The sequence below is a fragment of the Apis florea genome, unplaced genomic scaffold (assembly GCF_048593485.1).
Source record: "Apis florea isolate Af1SG1 unplaced genomic scaffold, ASM4859348v1 contig_2492_pilon, whole genome shotgun sequence".
NCBI classification, from domain to species: domain Eukaryota; kingdom Metazoa; phylum Arthropoda; class Insecta; order Hymenoptera; family Apidae; genus Apis; species Apis florea.
This window is the reverse complement of record NW_028256593.1, coordinates 1,671,193-1,696,971: the sequence shown is the minus strand read 5'-3', so window position 1 is coordinate 1,696,971 and position 25,779 is coordinate 1,671,193. Positions and strand designations below refer to the sequence as shown.

Here is a 25,779-nt window from a genome sequence, read left to right as displayed (position 1 = left end):
GCACACACACACACACACCTAAAAGATTTACGAATATTAGGGGTATTTCTTGTTTAACCAACATTCGAGTCACCTCTAATAATGGCACGACTTTGTTTCCAAAGTGGAGCTATATTATAAAAACCACTAACTGGATATTATAGCTTAATTTTGGTAATCAAATAGGAAGTAAATGTGGATTCTAGATTATATATAGATTATCAAATATATTTAATATCAAACAGTACACAACAAATTGTCGTTCCTAGTCAAGTCAACTATAGTCAACTATTATTAACGTGTAGCTTATAATAAAGCTTTTTATATATATATATATGTATATTCACAACACATCTCTATTTTGTTTAATTGATATCGAATATACTCTTTCATTTCTGTATGTATTAACTTGAAATAATATAAATAGTTTATAAAAACCGATTCCTAAAAATCCTTATAATAAAACCACATAACACGTATAATAAATGTTCTCAAGTGATATAACCTTAAAAAGCTTTGGGAGGAACTCGATAAATAATCTATAATTCCTTATTCACACATATCCAATATGCGTTCATTTCAACTGATTGTAATCAAAGGGTAAAAACACCAACACAATTTATAATATTCTCTCTCTCTCTGCGATCATTAATCTAAGGAGAATTTCCAAACGCTTTAAAAAACGTAAAAACATTTTTTCCCTAAAACGGTCACCCATCCAACTACGGAACCGCGACAAACGTCACTTGACTTGGACGATCGAACGGCGACCAACAGATCCTCGCATCCAAAGGGCATTGGCACATGGTGCGATGCGAATACCTATAGAAAAGGGATCGTTCGAACAGGATCGCAGGTTCCTCCGATATCCCCTGTTGGCGGTTAAAGGAGGCATCTAGCGGCTAGTTTCCACGTTCGGGATCGGGGGATCAGGAGGCTCGTGGCTCGCGCGAGTCCACCACGTTATATTTTATCATCGCACGGAGGCGGAGGAGGAGGAGGTTCGAAGTCGAAGGAAAAGAGAGAAGATTAAAAAAAGGAAAGAGAGAGGAGAGAAAAGAACCGTGGAGCTCGTAACGAGCGAGAGAGGCACTCTCCGTGGAAGCGAGAAAGAGCGAGAAAGGGCGGCTGGCCGCGGTTTATTATTTCGTCTGTTGGAAAGCAGGCTTGTTAGCGAGGCCGGGGGCCAATCGGAGGCGTGCTTCCACGGACGCCCAGGTCGGTGGCCGACCAATCCTGCTCCATCGTGGCGAGAACATGCTACATCGCGTGTCGACGAGCACCTCCTCCCGGCATCGCGCGTCGCCCCTGTGTGTTTCCCTTCGTGGAAACCTTTTACGCAACCTTCCCCACGATTCCTCTCTCTCCCTCTCTCTTTCTCTCTCTTTCTCGTGTGTGTTTGTCCGTCCGTCCGTCCGTCCGTTCGTCTCTTACCCTTTATATATGTGTCTGTGGCTCGCGGCCCTTTGTTTTGCTCGCCAAGCCTCCTTCCACTTCTTCCACTCCTCCCCTTCTCCCTCCCTTCCCCCCTCTCTCTCACTCCCTTCTCGTTTTTCCCTTTACAGAACTTCTCTGGCTTCTATGGAGCGAGAAGCTCCGACAGCCGCACACTTGTTCGCACTTATCGGCGGACACCGGTGAGGGACACGGACCGGCGGGGTCTAACGAGCACGCACCCTCCTCCCCCGACCCCATTATCGGGACTTTTTGATTTAAACCCGGGGCAACGGAGGGAGGGGGAGGAGGGGAGGGGGAATGGTCCCGTCTACTACCGTCCCGTGTGGAAGACTTTGACCCCGGCCTCGCGGATTATGGACACACGCGGCAGGAGGAGGGGGCGGAGGGAGAGCTAACGAGGAACGAACGCGCGGGATCCACTTGTCTGATCGGCCACGGGATGAATCCACTCCACTCCGCTCCACTCCATTCCCGCTTTTCGCGCGCCCCGAGCGATTTCTATTCTTTTTCTTCTGTTCCTTCCTTCCTTCCCCCCTCCCCCCCCTCCCCCCTTCACCCCTCGCCCAATGTTTGTCGGCGTGGTTGTCTTTTTTTTTTTTTAAAAAAGATTTTGGATTTTTGATCAGTCTCTTCACTTTATTTTTTTTTTTTTTTTTTTTTTTTTAATCTTGCCAATGTTGTTGGTTTTGGATTACTTTTTTACTTTTTCTTCTTGGCTTGGCTTGGCTATTTCGACGAAGACTCGTTTATTTTATAATTTGGAGATACGACGGACTATGTATACGACGCGCGAGATAAATTTTCATTGTACACACACACGTGTTGGAATATTCTATAATCTGAAAAGTAAAATTTTATGGAGAATCTTTGCCGAGAAAGAAATTGGCTCGAAACGAGGCGATGATTTGAAGAAAATTTGCACACCGTGCAATAAAGATTTTGGAATGAGTAAAGATAACGATTCGTTGTTTTTATTCAAAAAAAAAAAAGAAAAAAATCATCGAAGCGAAAGAGCCACCGCAAAGTGAAACTCTGTCTACAAGGTTATTGGAATCGTCGCGGATTGCAACCGCAACGCGCAATATATATGCGGGGAACGTCACTTTTGAGAATTACGAAAACTCTGCAACTTCCTCGATAATAATGAAAAAAAAAAAAAAAAAGGAAAAAAAAAAAGGAAAAAAATACTGACGTAATTAAGACCTTCAAGACCGATCGATAACGATCTACCAGTTGCATTACGAGCCGATCGTGGTGTTGCGTAAACGTTTTCCTGATACACCTTAGATCCGCGCAAGAGAAATTAATTTATTGCCTCGACAAGGAGGAGGGAAAAGAAGGAGAGGAAAACTGAAACGTGATGGTGATGGTGGTGGCCAGTGATGGAAGCGGGCGTATCACGAGTAGATTCGAATCTTTTTAACGATAAATATATATATTTTTTTTTGCCAAGTAAAATCCTAGATTCGGATCTAATTAAGCACGCCTCGATTCGTGGAAAATCAGTACTTGGAAACTAGAATTAAAAGTCGAGCAGATTGGAAACTTTCGACGAATAATCTTATTAGAAATTTTTCGTTTATTTCTATTAAGTTTTTTCGGTTAACTTGGTTGAAGGCAAAATGTCGTAATTCTCCTTCTGATCTGATTGAAAACTAACTGTTTTATAAAATAGTGCCTTTTTTTCTCTCTTACGCATTTTAGGATCTCTTCAGTGGTTTAAAATTTGTTGTAAAATAGATATTACTGCAGTTAGTAGAAAAGAATTAAGATAAAATCGGAGAGAAATTCTATTTTAGTTTACAATTTTTGTTGATGCGTCAGCCTTTTTTGCGTTAAATTCGATTGATATCGCATTGATCCCGCAGCAAAGAAGATTCTCAAGGATGCGCAGATGTTGAATCTGACGGCATCGCGAGTGCTGATCGAAAAGAAAATAAAAGAGAGAATTAAAAATGAAGGAAAGATTTCGAGTTTGGAAATTCTGAAAATTACAAGCTCGTATTAACGAAAACTAAGTAACGATCGAAAAGGATCGAAATTCATATTGATCTCGTCACTAGTCATGGTGGATTGCAATTTTAAAAAATTGCAGACACGTGTTGAATTTGATCCAATCGATGTTTAAAAATACGATGTTTGAAAAATATATACGTTCGTATCCATCTCGTCTTTGATAAACAATAATGAAAATTACGAAAATTATAAACGATCGAAAAGGATCGAAGAACCTTTTTGAGAATTTTGAAAATTATAAATCCATATTCATCTCACGACTAGTGATGACAGGCATTTGAGTATATTTTCTAAAAATTACAAGCGCGCATTGAACTTGAGGGCATTCTTAATGACAATGAGTATTTAAAAATTCTAAAAATTATCTATCGATGCGATCGAAAAGGATGGAAGAAAGTTCGAGAATCCTGAAAATTATAAATCCATATTCATCTCACAACTAGTGATGATAGACATTTGAATATTTTCTAAAAATTACAAAGCGCACGTTGAATTGGACGGCATCTTCAGCGACGATAATTTCGAAGGAATCTTGAGAATTCTAAAAATTATAAATGCAAATTATCGATCTCATCACTGATGACGATGGACATACGAATATTCTAAACATTCTAAAAATCGAAAAATATTCTAAAAACCGCGTACTCTGAAAAAAAAAAAAAAAAGAAAGAGAAAAAAAAAGATTCGAAAATTCGTTCGAAAAATACACACACACACGCACGTTTCGTGCGTGCATCCTCTCAAGGAACCTCTCAAGATTGGTGAAAAGATTCGAGAAGAGAAATCTTTCAAGAAAAAAGTAAAAGCGGCATCGTCGATGAGAGGAAAAAAAAAAAAAAAAAAGATTCGAAAATCGATGAAAGATTCGAGAAGAAAAATCGGGAAAAATCTAGAAACAACGCGTCAATGAAAAAAGAAAGAAAAAAAAGAAAAGATTCGAAAAATATATATACACACACATACACACACACACGTTTTTTCGTGCATGCGCAGGAAATCTCTCCCACGAGATCGGTGGGAAAAAGTCGAAGAAAAATTGAAAACGGCATCGTCGATGAAGGAAAAAAAGGAAAGATTCGAAAATTCGTTCGAAAAATACACACACACACACACACACGCACACACGTGCGAAACGTCTCTTAATCGATGAAAGATTCGAGAAGAAAAATATTGGGGAAAACGTAGAAGATGCGGATCCTTGGCGGGGAAACGGAGGGGAGGGAGAGGAGGAGGTTCGAAAATTGTGATTTGCCGAGGGCCTAAGTAGCTGCCCTGCCCGCCCGTTCCCGTCCCCCGAGCTGAATATTTGAAATGTTAATCGGCGACGGGTCGCATCGTGAATGGCTTCCGAGATCGGGGGAAACGATTCTCTGAATCGGCTGACACCTCGCGGTGATGTACGGGCGCACATTGAGTACTTGTTAATTCAGGGACGGCAGTTCCGTAGGATGCCAATGGTTAATGGCTGTACATTTTGAATAACGTCTTCACACCTCGATGGGGATACGTGCTTCATGAAAATGGACGGCCTGTCGGCGGATTTTATTCCGTTTTCTAAACGTCCCGCGCGTTTTCCTCCAAATGGAGAAGAGGGGGAGGGGGGGGAGGGATGAAGCGAAGTATTATACTTATTGTTAACGAGCATCCGTTTTCGAGCTCTAAATTATTATCTTACGTTTACGTATCGACGAGTTTTCCTATTATTTCTTCCTCTCTTCCTCTACATTTTTGCGACTAATTTCATTCGTTCACGATAAAAGCGACTCTTGATTTTCACTCTCGGTTTAAAAAATACGATCGAATTGAATTGGAGCGGAATTCGAAACGATATTACGTACGAGGAAGAGGCGATACAAAGATCTTGTTGTAGAAATCATTGTCTCCGTTATTGTGAAGTGAACGGATGGGGAGATGTGGATGGAGATTCGAACGTTATCAGGTGATAAGCTGAAGGATCGTCCGCGAGCAATGACATAATAATGGAAGCGAGCAGCGGAATACTGATTTCATACGAAATCATCCGACTTAACGAGCAACATCCGTGGAAATCCGTGCGCGGCTACGTGATCCGCGTGTGGAATGGGCGAGCGCGGCTTTTGATGTTCCACCAACGGAAGATTTCACGTAAAAAATCGTGGATTCTCTCCGTTATATCCTCCCCCCCACCCCCTCTTCTGTTTCTCCCTCACTTCCTTGGAATTATGCTAATTTTCAATTCCGTAAAAAAAAAAAAAAAAAAAAAAAGAAAAAACTTTATATTTTCGTCGAACGGTTTCGAAAAGGAGATCGCTCTCCCTCGGTTCGAAAATTCTAGCCCTTTTTGTCCGTGGCAAGGGAAAACAGGGAAGAAGATTCAGGGGAGAGCAACGGTGTTGTTGTATCCTCTTCGCGGAAATTGCGATTGAACGAGAATGTATTTCAGAAGATTGTGGAAAATTAACTTTTAAAATTTATATTTTGTTTTCGAAAAATTCATTAGCGAAAAATCCCCCTTTATACCTAGCTTCTAGTTTAATTTTCGAATATTAACTCGTTCGAAAATTCATTGCTAACATCGAAAAATTCATCAACTTTCGAAATAAAATTTAAATTTCCAAAATTTTTGATCGCCAAAAAATATACATACACTAAAATCGAAAAAATCGTTGATATTCGTCATCAACATCCCCCTTTACACCTTAGCTTACAGCTTTTAAGTTTAACTTTCGAAAATTAACTTGCCAGAAAATTCAAAACCGAAAAATTCATCAACTTTCGAAATAAAATTTAAATTTCCAAAATTTTTGATCGCCAAAAAATATACATACACTAGAATCGAAAAAATCGATGATATTCGTCATCAACATCCCCCTTTACACCTTAGCTTACAACTTTTAAGTTTAACTTTCGAAGATCAACCTGCCAAAAAATTCATCGATAAAGCCGAAAAAATGGACGATATTCGAAAAATTCAACTTCCCTCTACTCCTTACTACCTTTCAAGTTTAACTTGCCAGAAAATTCATTGCTAAAACCGAAAAACTCGACGATATTCGTCGACCTCTTCCCCCTTCGTAACCCTCAAATTAAACAATCGAAAATTAACTCGCCGGAAAAGAATGGACGACATTGGAAAAATTCGTCAACGCACCCTGACCCAGCTTCTAAAATTTCCGAATATTCTTCCTCTATATGGGAAAGCGGCGAGGATCGTGAAAAAAGAATACGGACGATCGTATTTTGCGCAATTATTGGATCGAAGGGCGAAAGGTGCAAGCGTAAAAATCGTTGGTGAGAAGGTTGTTTGCGCTGGGAGGGGAAAAAAAGGGCACGAAGTCGCGTGACGACGCTGTGAGAACGCGCGAGACGGTGGGACATAAGCCGACGAATTAATGGGCCTATTTTTTTATTCAGTGGCACGCCGTCCCTTTATTTTATTTTATTTTACGGGTACGGCCGCAGGCATATGAACTCCCCCGGTGTAAAACGATCGAGGATCGCGATACCGGGCCCGGGGAACGTTCGTTAATGTCGCGCCATCTTTCCCCTCGTTTGCTCCTCTTCTTCTTCTTCTCCTTCTTCTTCTTCTTCTTCCTCTTCGTCGTCGTCGAACGTGCGCCACCCGTTTCACAACAGATCGAAACCACGTCAAAACGATAACAATTGATTTTTCTTTCTTTTTCTTCTTTTCTTTTGCTAAGCGAGTCTCTCGAGGCCAGCAAAATCTTCGATTCCGGCTGTCATGGAGGTTACAGGTGGTTTCGATCAAAAGTTCATTCTTCAAATTAAATAATAATCGTATATTTTTATTACGCATTCCTCGGCCGATGCGAACATACGATTCTTCTTTTAAATTATAAAATTCAAATTAAGCCGCAAATTTGCTCGAGAGACGTTAAAAGGATATTTAGAAAATTTACCGTGGTGGACATTAAACGAGATTGATAAGAGTCGTAAAATTTTTCTTATTATGGAAAAAGAAGAAGAAAGAAAGCTCGCAGAGTTAGCAAAGTAGCGGGTAATTCCCGTGAAACGTGTGTAGGAGGGTGGCATTAAACGGCACGAAGATGCGATTGCGCGGTAGCGTGCGCGGTTTCCGTCCGCGAATCGTCGATAATGTCGCGTATGAATTTCAATTAGCCCGATTGATCTCGCCGATAGTGCACGAAATCCGAGCTTTTTCCCTCCTTTTTTTTTTTTTTTTTCGAACCAGCAACTCTCCACCTATCTGTTGAACCTCGCTCGAAATATCAAACTTCGTTCCAATTGGACGTTGCACATTTTTCCATCTTACCGACCGAGCTTCGTAACGTCCCGCACAATTTCAATTTTTCGCTCGTCGAAAAGAAAAAAAAACATTCCGTTCGATTCATAAAAGTTTCCTTTTAAAATTTTAACTTTTCTCGCCTCGAGATTTTTGATTTTCTTCAACTCGTTTCGATCGAGAATTGACGAAAATTCTTCTTCGAAAAAGTTTTCGAAAGTTCGTTTCGAGCAACAACAATAACAACAACACTTCGAGGAATGGAGAAAGTGCAAGTGCAATCTAATTTTAACGAGGGAAGGAGGGTCGTTAGAGAAAGAAATTTCTTTCTTGGGGAGGGGGGAGCGTGCAATGGACGGCTCGTTCCATAAATCCGCGATGTAATTGGCCGGTGCCTTATTGAAATGTGAAGCGCGGCGTGGACGACACTCGAGGCGGGAGGGCCGAGCGCGTGATTCCACGATGGGAATAATGGGAATTCTGGTCACACGGCGAGCACTAGCGAGAGATTTTTATCCGATACGTTAGCCGACGCCTCGCCACCTCCTCGCAGCCTCCTCGCAGCGCCACGAACGAGAAAAAAAAAAAAAAGAAAAAAAAGAAAAAGAACACGCTTCTGATTCCGTTACAATGTTACACGGAATCTTCGAAACAGGGACGCGTGTCTTGGCGACCGACGACGACCAACCACCGATTTCGACACCTCGACACGCCAACCTTTTGTAATCGCTCGATCTCACCGAGCGGGGGAAATACACTTGGAAATACACTCTCGTTTCTCGTCTCGAGGGGAAACTTTGATTTTCAACGCTTGCGAATGTATGGTTTCTCCGGATGGATCGGTTGCGAGTTATTACGAACACGCTGCTCGCTAATCGTGTTGGATAAAAAACAAAAGTGTTTTGTTTCGTCAAGTCAAATCAGTGTTGAGAAGTTGACGAGAGATAAGAAAATTCGAGGGTTTAGGTGGAAAGGAAGGAATAAAGATAAAAGATGAGGTAAGCGGCGCCCTCTGTGGCGGGAATTTTCAAATTTTCTTCGATCGAGATGGAGGGGATACGATTTATTTTGCTTCTGGAGAGGAATGTTGAATGGGCCGACAACTAGACACGACGGGGTCTCGGAACAGCTGCTAACTAACGGTAGTCCACCACCAAGGAGCCAAGGAAATAAATTGCTTTATCGATGAAAACGCGTTAGCATATCGGACATGGCCGCGTGAACTCGATTATTCCGCGAGAGCACGCCGTCCGACCAACGAATTATATTCGTGCGAGGAAAAATTCGAGGCGGATCGTTCGATCGTGCGGCCTTCGAACGATCGAGGCAAACACGTTTTTTTCTATTTTTTTTTTTTTTTTTTGACAGATCAAAATATTATAATAGATTCCCCATTATTTAAACAGTCAATACCGATACCCGGGAATATTGGCCAATTTACTTCGTGGCCGAACTTTATCGAAACTCGTAAAAAAAAGAAAAAAAAAAAAAAAAGAAAAAGAAGAAAACCGTTAATTAAAAGTTACTGCCCATTCCTTAAATAATTTATGTAACGTAATTTAATTACCTATCTTCTTAACCTTGTGTATTCCCGCTAACTCTTCGTAAACACGTTCGAAGGAAAAAAACATGTAAAACACGTTTGTGAGAGATTTTTTCCCCTTTTCTTTTTTTTCGGTTCATTCACCGAGCGTATCATCTCAATACAGTTACAACAAAAGTTACGAATCCTTCTCTTCATAATCCTATTATATATATATATAATAACACATTCGAATAATAAAAATTTTCTTATAGAAAAGATGGAAAAAGCACGATGAACGAAGAAGCAAAGTTGTCTCTATTATCGAAACAAAAACATTCTGCTCCCCCCTCCCCTTACCGTTTCCCCGACCGTTCGCCTTCTATCTGACTAGAAAAGCCTAGAACGAGGCCTAGTAACTTTTCACCAGCACGACACAGGAATCTGTGATGAGAGAAAGCTAGGGTTAAAATAGTAACTAACTAGCTCGGTTTAATAAACCGAGTTCTCCCTCCGTTTTCTCTTTCCCTTTTCGTTTACTCTTTTCACCATTACTCTCTTCAATTCGCCAAGTTTCGTCCAATCCAAACACTCATCCACTCTGGTGGATCATCTCTGGTAACTTTTCACTAGAGCTCGATCGAAGAGTAGGGAGGGAGGAGCAGTAGGGGAGGGGAGGGGAGGGGAGAGGGGGCGGTAGGGTAACGCGCTCGAGGTAACGAATTCCAGGCGGAGAAACAATGTAATATACGTGGTGCAGAGGTACGCGGGAGATCGCGCGGAACAATGCATCCATGCCGTGTCAAGGGAGAGGGAGAGGGAGAGGGGGGAGGGGTCGGAGACGGAAAGAGAGTCACGCACGTACCCGGGCCTTATCGTCGCGTTCACATCCGCCGTGCAGCCGGAGAAACGGATAGAGAGAAAGCGGGGAGGCCGCGGAAAAAATCCAAGATTCCCAGGATCCAGGCTGGACTCCTTTGGATTCGCAGTTATGCGGAAGCGGTCCGAGGAATTCGCGTTTACACGCCACTTAACACAACCACAGATCCACAAATCGCTTTCTTTTTTCTCTCTCTCCTCTTTTTATATTTTCTTTTTTTTTTTTTTACCTGGTTCCATCCTAACCTCGCCTCGTTCTCGATGTCGTTCGTTTCGCCCCGGTGTGTTGTTGATCGTTTCGCGATCACGCGTCAGATGCACGTACGTCGTTGAGCCAGAGATTCCACGGACGACGAAACGAATTATTTAGCGGACGAGCTTTGGATATCGACGCGGTGCAATATCGATACTGGCTGTCGGGTTTATTGGTAAAGCCAATGGAAGAAACATTCCGACGCGGTGCAATATCGGTAGTGCAGCGTCGTGGACGAGATATTTCGCAATATCATCGGTGGAATCAGCAATATTTATAAACGAAATATTCGTAAATATAAATATGGGATGCAATATTCTTCTCGTGCGATTCCATTGATATTTCGCGGCGCGATATTGGTAATGCGATGGACGAGATATTCCGCGATGCAATATTTTTCGTGCAATATTGTCGACGAAATATTCCGCGGTGCAATATTGCTAATGCCATGGACGAGATATTCCGCGGTGTAATATCGATAATACTAGGCCACCGACGTAATATTCCGCGGTGCAATATTGATAATGGACAAAATATTCCACGGTGCAATATCCTTCGTGCCAAATATTCCGTGGTGCAATATTGATAATGCAAAGCCACCGATGAAATATTTTGCGGTGCAATATTGACAATGTAATGCTAATGTCGAAATATTTTGCGATCCAATATCCTCCGTGCAAAATATTCCGTGGTGCAACATTGACAATGTAATACTACTGTCGAAATATTCCACGGTGCAATATTCTCCGTACAGTGCCACTATTGAAGGAGGAACGCCATCGACGAATTATTCGCAATATTATTCGTGACATCGATGAAATATTCCGCGGTGCAATATCCTTCGTGTAAAATATTCCGTGGTGCAATATTGATAATGCAAAGCCACCGATGAAATATTTTGCGGTGCAATATTGATAATGCTACTGTCGAAATATTTCGCGGTGCAATATTGACAATGTAATACTACTATCGAAATATTCCACGGTGCAATATTCTCCGTACAGTGTCAATATTGAAGGAAGAACGAATTATTCGCAATATTATTCGTGACATCGATGAAATATTCCGCGATGCAATATTATTATTAGTATCGTAAACGAAATATTTCGCGTTGTATTATTGGCAATGGAATGCCATCGACACTCTGTAATGCAACATTGATGTTCTGGAGAATTTAAATATCGTTCAAGGATAAAATTAACATCAATTTTCGTTCAATTAAAAACAAACTCGTACGAGTTTGTACGAGTATCACGATGATATTACCAACGATATCGCGGCTGGTTGCGAAGTTGCCAGTTAAACAGAGGAAGTTTTGAGAGGATATTAGGTAACGATGTGTGTTACGCAATCTAAGGGAGATCCTATCGGGAGCGAGAGGAAAGTAAGCGAATCCTGGCTCGCCGATCTCTTCCGCTCGCCATCGTTCAAAATTTGACTAACCCCTTCCGTTACCATCGAGCTATTTCGTAGCTGGACCATATCCTTTCTCGATCTAAAATTGAGTTTCAATCGTTGAAAAAGAATCCCTCGGGTTTACACTCGCAAACTCGGCTACGTTTAATCCGTCTATGACTTCGTATCGATAGCCGGTCGTTCATCGTTCGTTCAAATTCTCCCACGACATCGTATTCCTCGACCGACAGAGACGATAACGGCCGTTCCAATCTTCTCCAATCTTCTCCTATCTACATTTTTAACACGACTCGTTATTAACCGGAGATATACACTCGATAAACGCACCGCCACGCGGATGATATATGGACTAAACTTGATAAAAATTTAGCCTTTCTTTACAACGCTGGCCCGTAAATGGCGCTAGCCTCGTGTAATTACCCGCTCTCCCCCATCAATTACTCGCACGTATAAAAATTTCCCCTCCCTTATTACGTAACAGACCGTATTAAATACACGTACACATACATACATACATACATATCATACATACATACAAATCATGGTACGATCCAAAACATTGGACGCGAAAACATTTCCCCCAATTTCTGGACGGGCGGAAATCGCAATGGCAGAGCGAACGGTGGATCTATCGCCTAGCTAATTAAATAATCCCGGCGGTCGTAGATGGTAGAAGAGGAACAGGTCGATACATCTCATCGTAACAGGATAAACAGGAGTCGAGACACGGTAGTGGCCGGTGTTGGGAGGGGGAGGTTGGAACGAAAACGATCGGGAGGGACGAATAAGAGAGGCGCAGCTGCGTGGCCGCTGAAAGAGGCCCACTTAGAAAGAGAGAGAACGCGTTTCAAAGAAGAAACAACAAGCACGTCTAGAAGAACAGAGGAGAAGAGGAAGGAGAAAGGAGAAGAAGGAGAGGAGAGAAAGAAGAAACTCCTCTCCCAGAGAAGGGACTTCTTAGGTTCGGTTCGTGGGCCCACCGGCCGTTGGAATCCGAGATCGCGTCTGATCGCAATTAAGGCCCCGGCTCGGGCCGCGGCTGTGAATATTTTATTCCAGTCCTCGTCTTTCTCTCTGTACGCCGGCGCGCACACAGTGTTACACCGCGTGCATCACGCTTCTTCCTCCCCTCGAACACGCTCCTCCTCCTCCTCTTCCTCGCCTCTCCTTCCGTCTCCTTCTTTCGTAATACCGAGACCCTCCTCCTCCTCCTCCTCCTCCTCCTCCTCCTCCTCCTTGTCGCTTGGTCGCGGGATCCGCGAGCGGGGCCCCCTCCGGCCAATTCGGAACGAGCGAATTTGAATACGGACGGCCAGGTTCAGAAACAATGGGGACATCGACGGACCACACGGGATGCGAGCAAATGGTCCAACAACCGGTGGACATGCGTTCCGGCAACCGTTCCCTTTTCACTCTCCTCCTCCCCCTCCCCCCCCCCAGTTTACTTTAGGATCCGGCCCTAAAAACCCTCCCCCTCCCGAAGAAACCCTCTTTCTCACGGATCGTGAACGTTGAAATCGAAGGAGATTTCAACCTTCTTCTCCCTTCGTGGGAGTCGTCGTCTCTCCCCGCTGGAAAATCGGAGACGCGATTCGACAGGAAGGAAAGGAAAGAGAGAGAGAGAGAGAGAGAGGTTTCGTGAAATCGATACCGGGCGAAGATGGTATCGGATCCAACACGTGTAACGTACTACCGCGCCGGGACGAAATCAAATTTATTTCGCTGTTATTTCCAGGAAATATGGGAAATCGAAGGGCGTCGTCGTTGTGGCCACCGTGTGTAACTTACGTGAGATTTTTTTCGGGAGGATTTTCTCCTTCGGGCCCGTTTGCGGGGGACTTAAAGTATGTGTTCACGATTGTTATTTCGATTGGATTCCGATTTTTTGTGAAATAGAACTTTTAATTCGTAAAGCATTTTTTTTTGGGGGGGGGGGGCCTCACGTTTATACCAATCGTTCTCGTCGAAACGAGAACATTTTACATTTCGAAAGAGAGGATCGTTGAAGGGATGAATTATTGTGTTTACGCGTCCGAATCGTTCGGAAGGCTGTGCGTGATAAATGGTGATGTGAAGATGAATTTATTTACGAAAGTGGCGATTCGATTGAAAAAAAAAAAAAGGAAGAAGAAAGGAAGAAATGTGAATAATTTATAAGGTTGCAAAATGATATCACCGGTAAATGGTTCACGTGCCAGTGAAAATTTCCCTACGTGTCTGGCACGCGCGCAAATAGGCTCCATTTAACGAGAGATTAGATTGATCGAAGATCGGGCTATGAGAATTTATTCGTGGCAAATGCTACGTGCCGCGCATACGTGCCCCGTTGCTATTCGCTAAAAAATTCAGTAAACACCGTTCCCCATCCTCCTCCTTCATCCTTGAGGCGTACGGCAAAATTTCCCTACGTGTCTGGCACGCGCGCCATACCTCCGCTAAACGGGGACCAGATTGATCGAGGATCGCGCTATAAGAATTTATTCGAGGCGAAATGGTACGCGTTGTGCATACGTATTCTGAGAAAAAGAAAAAAAAAAAAAATTTATTCGAAGCAAACGCTACTTCTATAAATATACAAGATCGCCTCGCCCTTTATTTTTCTACGATATTCGCGAAACCCGATGGTCAGAGTTCGACATCGACGTTGAAAAAGTGAGATCGAGTCGAGTAAAATTTCCTCGAACAATATATTCAATATCCAAGTAATTATTAAAACGCTTGAATGACGTTTACTCGTGGACATGTATATTCGCTTTTTTGCGATTATTTATTAACTTCAATTACGTTAAATTTTATCCCATTTGCTGACGACGAATATTGGCGGCGTCGAAGAGAAGAAACTAAAAAGAAGAAGAAGAAGAAGAAGAATAAAGTCGTGACCCTGTCGGGAAATGTTCGAATTTGAAACCCTCTAGGAAGGATTTAAGGTATGCGCGTGACAGGTCACGTGACAGACGGGGATACCTGTCGGGTGCACGGGGTGGTCCCACGTCAAGGGGGCCCCGCGGAGGCCTGGCTTCGCTCGTGGGCCCACGAAAAAAGACAAGAGACAACCGGGGAACAGGGACAACTCATGCAGAATCGCTAACGAGCCAAGCAGACACCCGAACGATGGATGGGTTGGTCCAGAACCCGAATAAACGCCCGGGGACCGACCTGAGAAAATTCTACCGCCCGCGCCACACCGATACGCCTTCAACACGCGTCTCTCCCGATCCTTTCCTGCGAGATCCACTCCAATTAGAAGTGAAAATTATTATATATTCCGAGGACGAGGGTGGAACGAGCTCTTACGAAAGAAAGCTCGAACAAAAAAATTCGTTTTATTCCTCGCCGTCCTGTGTTCAATTTTTTCCACTGCATGCATACTATCTACTTTCGCCCTTCCCTTTCCTCTCACACTCCAACCTCATTTCGAATCCACCGAAAAATGATGCAAGAATTAAAAAAGAAAAAAAAAAAAAAAAAAAAAAGAAAAAACACGCTATAGCCCAACGTGACTCGAGTTTGACCCCGGAATAACTCGGACAGAGGGCACGGGGAGGAAATAGAAAGAATGCGAGGGAGGAGAGTGATAGCCGATGGAGGCGGTTCGAGATATCAGATCGAGTCCCGGGTTCGACGCGACCGAGCAACGAGAAAGAGAAGATGGCGTATCTGGCCGTATGGAGAGCCGGTAGCCGGTAGGGATGTTCTGGTAGGTGAGCACAGCGTTCTCCGCATCGCTACCACATCGATCGATCGCTCCGATTGCTTACATTCCGTCGATAACGCGGCTATGAGTCTCTCCTTTCCGCTCTCCGACTCGTTTCCACGTGACCGGTTGACAACGAGCCGGGGCGAAGGGGGGACGGGCGATTGCCCGCACCTTGCGAGCAATCGCCGACACACGGTAATTGGAAACGCTGAAGGGGTCAGGATCGCTGTCTGGCCCGGACCAGAAGAATGATAGAAACCCACGAGACGCGTCCAATTAGTAATCGCCGCGAATTAATTAGAGCTCCTGGGATGTACGGCCGTTTCTGTGCGAGTCTAAGGAAATTAGCGACAATTGACGGGACGATTTGTATTTAAATTTTTTCGCGTAAAATCGACGCTCGATTCCGTTACGTTGAACTTTAAACAACGAGGATAAATAATTTTCTCTTAATAAATCGTATCTTGAGTAAAAGGTTCGAAAGATTTTTGTATCGATCGTATCAAATAACTCGAATAATGATATTATCGTGCTGTACGCGCTTATACTTAGAAAATCTGTCCGAAGAAATTTCTGCAAACTTTTCGAAATATCGAAAAGAATCGAAAGGAGGGAAAGTAATCAATTAGATTCTGGACGAGTCATTCGTAAGAAGAGCGAGAAAGAAAGGATCAAGAACGCTTGTAAAAAAAGGAAAAGAGAAAATCTAACCTTAAAAGAATTGCCGTCGAATCCTAATCGAGATCCTAACATTGGCACGTACACCGTATACACCAAACACACTCGATGAGATATCCTCCGACTACCGAAAAGAACTAGAAGAAAGATAATGGGCGAGAGATGGTGTTTGTGGTTGGGAAGCAGGTGGGAGTGTTCGAAAAGCTGAAAGAAAGCGTGGAGGACAATGGATAAACAACGCGGCACGCGATGCATAATGCATGCGTGCGCCTCGAGTTTTCTCCCCCAGATGGGAGTGTCGTCAAATCAACGCCCTATTCGTGCCGTTCACGCCTTGGACGCGCGTCTCGATCGCAATTATCGAAGGAGTAACTCTCTCTCTTTCTCTCTCTCTCTCTTCCCTTCCTTCTTTCTTTCCTTTTCCTTCGCCTCGCGGTGGAGGCGGTGAAACAAGTGTCTCTTTGTTTCCACGACAAATCGGTTAATTCGGCCGTTTACCCGGCTCGAAATTTCAATCTCGGTTACGACAAAGGGATTAATTTCGTTAGGGGCCGTCGTGCTGGTCGGTTATTATTCCGGCTCGTCGCTATCTCATGTTACGCAACAATGGTATTCGAGTTACTCCGGGAATGACTATGAGAACGCGCGAGTCGATCTCGCTCCGCAGGAGACGCCGCCTAAACGGTCAAATTACAACTCGACATGCCCAAACCTTCCTCCTTCCATCCAATGTGTGTGTGTATATATATATATATATATATATATATATATATATAAACTTTCTCTTGGATCAAAGATCGTGACGCGATTCGAAGAAATTTTCGAAAAAATTTAAGAATTACGGACAACGTAACAGATTGAAAGAGTTGAACGATCGAGAAGACGTTTCTTTGAAAATACGGATGAGTTGATTGATCGCAGAAGAAAAGAATTGTCGACGAAAATGAAGAAACGTTTAATTAATCGTTCCCGAATTTCATTACATTCGTAAGAAATTTATTATCTCTCTATTACTTACGATTTGTTATTTGTATCTATTATTTCTTCCTCGACTCTTTTGTTCCTCTTAACTCATCGAACGAAGAGTTTTCGTTTTCCCTCGAAAAGAAATATCCTCTCGATCCCTCTCGATCGAAATTCTCCCGAGAGAACGGAGAAGGAGGAGGAGGAGGAGGAGGTCTTTTTTCAGAAGGATGGCGCGTAAAAGTTTCTCACGTGTCGCGAGCGGAGGAAAGGGGGCGCCACGGTGGTAACAAGGAACCCCCCGCGGACGAACTAATTTTCCCGGATGACTCGCGAGGCTGTGGCCCCGCGGGGGTCTGAAACAATGCGCGAGAAACGGCCCTTAAGGCCCTCGCACGCCGCCTCGAACGGTTTTATTCGCTGAATCACCACGCGTCCGTGAACGCTATTCGCCCATCTTTTATGCAATAATAACGCGAAAATATACAATTTGAAGCGAATAACTCGTTTATTCGTAGCTTTTTAATTGATAATCCTCTCTTCGCGCAACACGGTTTGGAAGTGCACGGTTATCATTGAGGTGACTGATCGTCGAGGTAAGTTTAGTCCCGGACAATTTTATTACAATTTTGCTCGTGTCTGGAATGTGATTATCACACTCGTTTCGCGTGACGAGAATTTTAAATATGAAAGATCGTTCGACAGCTTGCCGATTCGTTGTAAATTCTTATTTGCGATTACAAATACTTCACGAAAGAAACTCGATAGAAGGTGATCTTTGTCCAATTTTCTAACCTCGATGAGAAACGGAGAACGGGATAGGAAGAGAATTAGAAAGTTTAGTTTACGAGTTGTTTCGTCAAAGTGGATTCGTTTTTTAGCCATCGCTTATCGATTTAAAAACGATTTAAAAATTCCCTCTTTTCCTTGTGGATTGCGGGTATCGTAGCGTTATACAACTTAACCAAACTGGACCGATGCTATATTCCGTATAAATCTTCGTACGAAGAAACGTACTCCTCCCTCATTTTTCCTCCTCTGTCGTTTGTTCTCGTGTCCAAAAAGCGGGGAAAAAAATCCGCGCGACCTTTTGTTTCCGCGAGTTGACGAGAGAGCGAAAGGCGACGGTTGGTGGCCGCGTGGGCCAAACGAATACGCAACAGATGGTGTCGTTAGAGGGCAGAAACCCGATATCGCGGACCGTTCAACGAGAAGCGCGCCTCTGACGGGCATTCTCGTCACGTAGAACGCGTATACGCGCCTCCTAATCGCGAATAGAAATCTAGCCGGTCCATCGAGAGAGCTTGCTTTCGCCGAAACCCAGAAAGGGGAGAGAGAGAGAGAGAGAGAGAGAGAGAGAGAAGCTGGATCCTCTCCGTGGGACGAGAAAAAAACCGGAATGCCGCGCGATCATAGATGAAAAATCGCATTCTCGGATGGTATCCACTCGAATTCCCGGAGAAAACACGAAATGTGGTTTCTCTTGCAATATAAACCGTGTTTATACCGTGTTTTGAAAAGCGTTCCAGGAAATTTTATCTTTTTTATGACACGCATGATAAGTTTACGAATAAATTAGAGGATTTAGGTGTTTCAAGTTTTTAAGTTTTTAATAGAAATGTAAATAAAAATACCGACAAAGAATGGTAACTTTCTGCCCCATGATGAAAGAAAATACGAATTACAACGTTAAAAAATTAAAAGACGCGAAAAATATATTTCAATATATAAACAGTTTTTCGAAAACTGAGAAAAGATTCGAAAGAGTGCCATTTTCATCGGCGAGCAGCGGCGTGGAAAGGTCGTGCCATTTTTCGTGTAAAAAACGAAATTTTATCTCTTTTTCGCAAATTTTATATAAATTTACACATAAATTACAAGATCTAGATCTTTCCCTAAGCGCTGTAAAAGAGTACGAATAAAAACGTCCAAAAAATGGCAACTTCGTACTCCATACTTCCAAATCCCGAAGCGAATGAAACGAAATACATTACAATTACAGTGGTACAACCTTAAAAAAAGAACGACGAAACGAAAAATATATTTCGATATATCGACTAAAACGAAAAAAGATCTGAAAAGGATCGTGCCATTCCTCTTTTTCGAACGATCTAAAGAAAGAAGATCCAAGAACGTTCTTCTTTATCCGTACAGCAAGACGAAAATAAACGATAAAAATTTCCTCTTGAACAATATATTTTGAAAAAAAAAAAAAAAAAATCATCCAACGAAAATCAGTAGGATGATCTCGAGAAGAAGAAGAAGGAGGAGGAGGAGGAGGAGGAGGGCGCGTGCCATTTTTCGTCCACTTTCGCGCTCCTTATTCGGGCTGGCGTTTATCGCGCTGCGAAATTTTTTTCACAGCCGGGGGAGGGAAGAGGGAGAGGGGGAGACGTTAGAGATCCTCTCTCGTGGAGGAAAAGGGAGGGAACGAGGGGACGAAGGGACGAAGAAGGAGCGGACACGCGGTTTACATTCGTGGCCGGTTCTTCTTCTTCCCTCGCTCGTTGGCCCCCTCCCCTCCCCTTCTCGGAAGCTACGGAGATTTCGACGATAACACACCGGGGTGGATCCAAGCACCGTCCTCTCCCCTCCCCGGCCCCCTCGTCCTCCACCTCGCCTCTCGCCCCGCCACCGCGTCCATAAATCCAACAATTTGTCCGGCCCGTCCGCGCCGTTTTGATCTCGCCCGATCCTCCCTCCCCTCCCCTCCCCTCCCTGTTTTTGCATAATTATGCCGGATACGAACAACGTCGATGCCTCTCGCCTGTATATCAAAATTTTGGCTATGACCTTTTGCAGCATCCGTTAATTTTCTCAACAATTCAGAGATCGTCAACGTCTCGTCGTTTTGGTTGACATTTGATTCGAGACTCAAGGAGACTTGAAATCCAGGAGATCCATGATGTAGGATGGACGAGTAATAATTTTTCTATATAAGAATCGAGTGGTTCTCGGAGGAAGTTGCGTTTTTAGAGATAGATAAAAACTCGCGCGATCCAACCAAATTTTCTTTATATAACCGAAGTTAAGTTTCGTCGACGCTTGCTTGCGAACTTATTCTTGTGCGAACTCAAAGATGATAGCACGGCAATCGAACAAGCTAATAGAACAAGCGATAGAGTAACGGATACTTCCATTTCCATAGACGGAAATTTGACGATTTGAAGTTAAATTAAATGTCGCGATCGAGTATAATTAACGAGCAATAATTTTTCGAATCGATCTCGATCCATCCCCTTAACCATCCCCCCCTCCCTCCCCCTCGAATAACGGAGGATTAGAACACGGAGGAGGAGGATTGGAATCGGGCGGAAACTCGCGGTTGAGAACTGGTGGATGACGATGCGATGAAGGCACGCTGGTTCCCCTGAGTTATAAAGCGGTTCACCAAAATGGCGGCCGGGCGAAATGGGCCCCGGCTCGGTCGCGGTCCCTTTGTGACGGTTGCCTCGCGAGGAATTCCACCGCCGAAAAGCTACTCATAGAGAGCCTGTTTTCGTTCGTCTCCCTCCCTCTCTCTCTCTCTCTCTCTCTCTCTCTCTCTTTCTTTCTCTCTACGCGCATACAGTCAAGGAGGAAAGTATGTTAACGAGGCCCTCCTTCCCTCGCCCCTCGTTCCCCTCCACCTTCGAGAAAAAATACGAATCACAGAGACGCGACACCGCGTGTCTCTCCAAGCGTCGCGACGAGAACGCGTTTCGAGAGCCGAACGATACGTAACAGGCCCCGATAAATATGAGCGGAAACTCGTCGGGCTTGTTAACAGATAAAACGGTGAAGGGCGTCTAAGATTTCGGTGGACGAACGCGTGAATCGGGGAAATAAATTTTTTTTCTCGAGGACTGTATATATATATATATATATACGCTCGTTCTTTAAGCGTGTTTTATTATTAGGATCATAGTCGGCTCGTTTTCACGGATCGCATACGAAATGTGTATGGGCGAAAGTGAAAATTATAATACTTCGTTTCTGTGTACGTTAAACCGTGAATATAAAGTGAACATCGATGGAAAAGAATGTGGAAGATTGTAAATTTTTTAAAGTTAACCGAAGCAACGAATGATTCCTTTCAAAAGAAATTGTTTCGCTCGTATTTTTACGAGCTCGAGTTTCGTCTTCGATCTAAAAAGTTCATTATCTCGACGTACACTACGAGCGACTTTCATCGTTTTTCTTTTTTTTTTTTTTTTTCATCGGTTGGCCGATCTATATAAAACGAGCATTGTATATTATTCAGTGGGTGGCCTTGGGAAAGGCTGATAATGCGCGTTAACGACTTTATCGCGTTCGAAACGGGGTTGCAAGCTCGCGGCTCTGCAAGCAAACGAGGAAGGAATTATCGATCGTCCCGGCAGCGGCGGAGCACCGATCCCGGCCGCGATAAATCTTCATAGTTCCTTCTGACACGTTTCACGTGACCGTTTCGCGTTATCTTCCTCCCCATGAAATATGTCGGAAACGCTTTTCTTTCGCCTCGAATATATCGCAAGCTCACGCTCCCGGCCGAACGCATCGCCCGTCGAATTAGAAGAAGAAGAAGAAGAAGAAGAAGAAGAAAAGAAGAAAAGCCCTAAACCGCCATTTTGCCCGCCCCCCGCGCTGCGATGATCGATCGCTCGTTCGAAATGCGCGTTCGCCTCTTCCGATTCAAAAAAATTATACTTTTATTCTTATCTAACGTGTACACTTTTCGAGTCTTTAATTATTTGATTGTAGATCTAAAAAATGAAGATAAAGTAAATTTTTATTTACAAGTTTTTATTTTTTATCCTATTTTCTGGTACAAGATAAAAGTTTTGTTTCATTTGAAGACTATTCTCTTTCGAAGTGTATTTTTGTGGACTTTTTTCAATATGTGGAAAGCCTTCCGTTTCTTTCGTTTCCTCGAGAAAAAGGCGCGTTGAACGATCGAGTTTTAATTAGAATCATATTATAAGTAAAATATTTTTTAGAGGGATCGAGCTTCGACGCGAGATTCATTATGTAATAGAAATAATTAAAAATCCATATTTTTACCAATCGCCTTCCAACCTTCCGTCAACACATCCTCGCACAAAGTTCGGAGAGAATCGCTCTCTTTCTAACGCGCATAGGTTAATCCCCTCCTACGCAATTGGATCCACGAGATAAATTCCACCGGCCGAAAATATACCGCAGGGAAGGGAGAAGAGGAGAGTAATTTAATAACTATCCTGTTTCCTCGCGAATTATGCCCCCGCGAGGGAACAGAAACCGACAGAGATGGAGAGAGAAAGAGTACCATTTTTCCAACCGATGTTTCCTTCCCTGAAGAAGAAGAAGAAACGTTTCCAAGGCGAAACGAAACGAAAGAGAAGGAAGAGAAGGAAAAAGAGGGGGGAAGAGGTGAGGAGGATAGTGGAGAATTTTTATCGAGCCGGCAACCGGGGAATCGGCCGGTTACAACACAAATTTCGCCGATTCGTATCCCGGCAACGGCAACAAGGGAGTATCCCCGAGTGGTTGGGGGCCGCGTGGTAGTAGGAGCTGACCGTTTAATATATAAATATGTAAATAATGCGATGCCGCGGGTATCTCTCATGCAGCCGGGTTCAAGCCGGTGGCAGCTAACTTATGGCCGGGACCAGGAAGACCGGCTTCAGAGTTTTGCTCATCCATAATGGCGTTCCTCGCCGCGAATCTATCGTCACGTTTTAAACATCGGCCCCGCTTCTCTCTTTTTCCCCTTCGATTCGAAAAAAGGAGGGAGGAGAGAAAAAAAATGGCGAAGAGAGGAATAAATAATCGGCCAACGGTGGATAGGATGGACAGACAGTTCGACGACGACGAAGAAGAAGAAGAAGAAGAAGAAACTGCGTGGAATTTTGTACTTCGTTCGAAAGTGGAATCGTTGTCGAACGATTGATACGATATTTTCGCGATAAACTGAAATAAAATAAAACCCGGATGAATCTTATCTTCTTATCGCGAGGAAAAAAGAAAGAAAGAGAAGTAATAAAAAAACCTGGAGAAAATCTTCGAATTCGAATACCAAGGATCGCGATTAATTGTAAAAATTCGCGGTGGAAAAAAAGAGATTCGTATTCCTCGACTCTCGATTTTTACTCGAATCTCGTCCCGATACGATATTCGTCCGTCCCTGAGGAGAGAGGAGGAAAGACGCACGCAGAGAGAGAGAGAGAGATCGTCGTGCCGGTTCGACAATAGTTTGGCGAGCGGTGAAACAATTCCGAGAGGGGGGCTGGGCCGTCACAATAAAAGCCCTTCGACAGTGGATGTGACAAAAATGAATTGTTATATTGTTTTAACAAATGAAGGGAGAGACCGTCGCTCTGCTCCCGTCTCTCCTCCCTCGCGGTGACTCGTTCCTTTTTCGCCTGTTTGCCCACAGCCTCGTATTATGTATCTGGACCCTCTCCTCTTCTTCTTCTTCCCTCGAAAGAAGAGAGAGAGAAAGAGAGAAAGGGGGGGGGAGTAGAGAATCTCTTTCCTCCTCCCGTCCGAGGTCTGCGCCTCGGCCGGTTTTGCAGAGCGCGCGCGAAGCACGTGTTTTGCCAGTTCCTATTGTTTCCTGTATGATAAATGGGCCCGGGCCCCCCTCACCCTCTCCTGCCTGCCCGCCTCGAACACCGGCTCCTTTCGAACATCCGACCTTCCTCCCGATCCCTCGATAGCTCGACGCGAAACACCCCTCGAATTCCTCCCGAACTCGAACCCATTTCCTACCGGGCTACTGGATAACGTGTTATCCACCATCTTTCTCCGCGTCTCGTGACAATGATATTACACTTTTTAATCGAATCAACACGCTCTTTGTATATATATCGAGATAACTGGAGGGAGAGACGCGGGAGAGACGCGGGAGAGACGCGGGAGAGACGCGGGAGAGACGTGGGAGAGACGCGGGAGAGACGCGGGAGAGACGCGGGAGAGACGTGGGAGAGACGCGGGAGAGACTGTCAGGCGGATCGATAAGATGTCGATCCTTTGCGCTCGTATTTATATTCAAAAAGGTTAGCTTCTAAACTAGGTTAATATTAATGTAGATGTATAATAAAAGGATAGGATGGTGACGTACGAAAAAAAAGTTTCGTGTCATCGTGAAGCGTCGATTCGAGGCGGGGAAGAGCTGGGCACAAGTGCAAGTGCAAAGCGCGTCGTCTCCTCCTAACGAGAGGGTTATTTTTAAAAAGTAAATACACTACATCGAGTTCAATCGACGTGGAGGGGCCGTGGATACCGTGTATTCCAACGGATTCCATCCAGCTTGGGGAGGGCAAAAGAAATCGAAAGCGGTTCGGAAGGGAGCCGAATCCAGAGAGCAGAAAAATCCGGCACGTAAAACGGGCGGCGACATTCTCGTATCGGGCGGATTATTTATCATCGTTTAATTCAATTAAAAATCGGCGCGTAAAAAGGGCCGAACCGGGCATTCCGCCAGTCGTAAAGTCGGCTCCCTCCACCACCCTGTCGCCGCCTCCTTTTTTACCCGCCATCCCCGGAGGAACCGCTTTTCGAATATTATACGACGTTTCGACGAGGAGTTGGACGAGAGTTGGAGAGGGGGACGGGCTCGACGACTATTCTCCCTTTATTAAGTATTAATAAAACCGGCTAAAATCGTAATTAATTCGACCGAATAGAGGCGCCCCTCGGAGAGATCTTCATCCCTTCGTTATTATCGTTTATATTTATATATACGACCGTATTTCGAAAAATCGGATACAACTAACCTGCTTCCTCCTCTTTCTCCTCCCCTAATCCAACTTACGTTCGATTAATTTTATCGTATTAATATAAAAACGATCGGTGGAAACGGGCGGGGTAATCGACTCGACTCGAGTCTTCGCTCTGCTTTGCATATTCCCACCATAAATCATCGGGCCGAAAATAGACAGGAGGGAGGAGGCAATTAGACGAGGAGCGAGCATAGTATATCTCCTCGTATATGTGTGTGTATTTCCATATCGATATATCAATCATCGATCGAAACCTTTCCTGGGTGTCCAGGGATGGATGGAAAAAAGGAAAAGAAAAAGAGCTTGCTCCTTTCGACCTGGAAAGGAGTTCGAAAGGGAGGAAGAGGTGAGAAAAGTTGGAAAGGTTGATTGGCTGGTGATTGGAACGGAGCTGTTAAATTATTACACCTTTCGCGAAGGCATCGACGAGGGGAAAAGATTGGAAGGGCCCCAGCAACCCCGCTCCTTTCCGCGAGAGAGGAGAGTTCGCGAGAGGTGAGCTGCAGCGGGGGGTCCGTAAAGACTGGCCGCACACAGGCATAAACATACATAAACACTGGGTGGATATATATAAGTTGGTAGCTTCTGAAATCCGTGGCTGATCCGGGAGCGATAGTGTTGGGACGCCCAGCGGGCAGTCCCGGCTACCACGGCACCCAACGATCTATGGTCGTGACGAGAATCCGGCGACCATTACCGTCTCGTCCGATTCATGCCCTCCGTCACGGCTAATTTTTACCCATTACAACCGTCCTCGATATCGCTTTCGCCATTTCGAATACGAATGGACGCGTCACCCCTCCCCCCACCCCCCTCCTTTGCCGGCCGATTTTAACCGGTCCGCGACCAGTGGACCAGATACTTCTTGGTTTATCTTTCGGGGGCCGAGAGATATCGATATCGACACCGTGAGAATAACGTTGTATCTGGCAGTTTCTAGAAATGTGCGAT

At 44.2% G+C, this 25,779-nt stretch overlaps 1 long non-coding RNA gene across 1 annotated transcript in view; it reads right to left on the bottom strand.

The window, feature by feature from the left end:
- LOC147657912 (uncharacterized) overlaps positions 1 to 16,295 on the bottom strand; it is a 78,147-nt gene extending 61,852 nt beyond the window's left edge. Inside the window, exon 1 of the long non-coding RNA XR_015291546.1 lies at positions 16,175 to 16,295. This is a non-coding gene — a long non-coding RNA (uncharacterized LOC147657912). The remainder of the gene's footprint in view (positions 1 to 16,174) is intronic.
- Positions 16,296 to 25,779: the final 9,484 nt, after the last annotated feature.